Raw genomic sequence first — 2272 nt, forward strand, 5'->3', positions numbered from 1 at the left:
ACTGAAAAAATATGAAAAAGGGGTTTTGTTCCTCCTTGCCATATGATTTGATATTCTGCTGAAAAGGGGGGGGGAATTTTTCTAATCATGCTGAAAAATGAAGGAATTTTGTTTAAATGTGGTTTATTTGAATAAAAAGAGCATTTTTTTTGCAGTTATTTTTTTTTCAATTTCTTTTATTTTTTAAAATAATTATCTGAGTAAATTCTATTTTAACATGATTATTTTAAAGGAATTACATCACAAATGCTTAAAAAAAATTCAAAAAATGGTGTAAATAATAAAAAATCATTATGTAAGCTACTAGATGCATTTATCAGTATGTTTTAATAAAATAAAATGTATTTCAGCAATGCATTATCAAGAAGGAAGAGATTAATGAACCCTACCCTCTTACAATGAACAACACATGGACACCCTCGGGATGATCCCTCTGCTTTCATTAAGAGTTCCAAGGTATGATTTTCTTAGAAAATCTAGTTAATCTCTTAATATTTAAGTTATTTAGAACTTTTTATAGATTATCAGAAAATAAATTTCCTCAGAACTGCAGTTATTTAAACATTTTGCGTACAATTGAGCACTGTATTCAGTCAGACAATATGATTTATCTGCCCTTGGCATTTAATCAATTTATTAATTATGTCAATAATAAGAAATGATATGCAAATAAATATATTTGCCTTTTATGAGAATATACATATTTAACATCAATTACATGAAATGTTCATGAAAATTGGCTAAAATGTAGGTCACCCCCCTTCAAAATTACAAAATTTTCAGTGGGGATGTATTTGATTCTCTGATGCCATCAACCCACTGCTGATAGAATTTGTTTTAATCTTATGTACATTTGAACTAGATATAATTCTCTTTCTTTCCATTGATTATTTTATCTACATTAGTTTTCACTCTTTCCATAACCCAGTTTTTTCTTACAAAAACCTGCTGATTTTCTTCATTTTTCATTAATAACGGGTACCTGCTACCCTGAATGATTAACATGATCTACCTTGAGAAATTATTAGAGATAATAAGAAAAACAAGCAAAACATATGCTAGATTAATCATTTTATTTGAAAAGTTTGAAAGAAAAATAGAAAAATGCTTCAATTTATAGACATCTTTTCTGTTTCACAGATGTTGGTCTGATTGACTGGGGTGTGAAATGTAACAGCCAATGGTGTACTTAAGCTAAGACTGTCAGTCCCAATATTCAAGAGGTGAGATAAGCAATGGATATGTGTTCTAAATTTACTAAATTGACCACTTTTTATAAATGTTTCTTTTACTCTATAGGAAAAACCCCTACATAAACAAATACATGGGCGCAGACGCGTATTGGTCAATAAGAGAAAAGACTTGTTATGTATTTGACAAGTGAAATAAAGTTGATAAAAATCTCATATCAAGACTTGGGTTTCTTTGAGGTATATATGAGTTACAGGTAAAAATTTGAAGGGAGGAATGCACTTTGGTTAGAGATTTTCATTTGGTGTCAAACGCACCTAGTTGTAAACAAATGGAAATTGAAAGTAAAAGTGCAACGGCACGGTATATTTTTTCTGGCATTTTTTGTTTTCCAATATCTCGAACTTTCACGACAAAAAGGTCATTTGCCAGAAATTCAATACATGTATCAGTGAGAGGGGCTAAAGTTTGTATGGAAGTCTATGGGAAAACATTTGGTGGTGTTTGTCCTTCAAGGACAGGTACTTTCATTTTCAATTTTTGGATAGGTCGTTCGTGTAATGTTTCGTACCGATATTTGAATGCTTGTATCGTAAGCCGTATCTTGGAGGAAAATATCGATATGTATCGGTGTATCGGTATATCGTCCCACCCCTAGGTAGTATGATGAAAAGCCCTATCTTGATGTGACGTTGTTACGCGCCAACGTCACCCTCATGGTTGGTTGGAAACCTTTTAAGTTACTCTCTGACAACCGAAAAAAAAACTTTTTTGGTTGAAAAGTTAAAAACAAACTGCACAGCAACATGTTGTTGCCTTTTTATTAGGTCACCTGAGTAAACTCAGGTCACCTGAGTAAACTCAGGTGACCTATTGCTATCCGTTTTCGTCCGTCGTCGTGCGTCGTCCGTCGTGCGTCGTGTGTTAACATTTGAACATTTTCAACTTCTTCTCTGCAACCACTGAACCAATTTCAACCAAATTTGGCATCTATGGGTAAAGGGGAACAAAAATTGTGAATTTCATGATCCCTGCCCCCCTCCTGAGGGGGGGGCCAAAACTACTAAAATTAATGCAATCT

At 33.0% G+C, this 2272-nt stretch overlaps 1 long non-coding RNA gene across 1 annotated transcript; it reads left to right on the top strand.

Moving 5' to 3' along the window:
- Positions 1 to 309: 309 nt before the first annotated feature.
- LOC134237618 (uncharacterized) lies at positions 310 to 1224 on the top strand. Its single transcript, XR_009985849.1, has 2 exons — positions 310 to 456; positions 1141 to 1224. It is a non-coding gene; the product is annotated as an uncharacterized LOC134237618 (long non-coding RNA).
- The last annotated feature ends 1048 nt before the right edge of the window (positions 1225 to 2272 follow it).

Source organism: Saccostrea cucullata, unplaced genomic scaffold (assembly GCF_032062105.1).
Source record: "Saccostrea cucullata isolate Sc308-1 unplaced genomic scaffold, CSIRO_AGI_Scuc_v1 ctg22544, whole genome shotgun sequence".
Classification (NCBI taxonomy): Eukaryota; Metazoa; Mollusca; class Bivalvia; order Ostreida; family Ostreidae; genus Saccostrea; species Saccostrea cuccullata.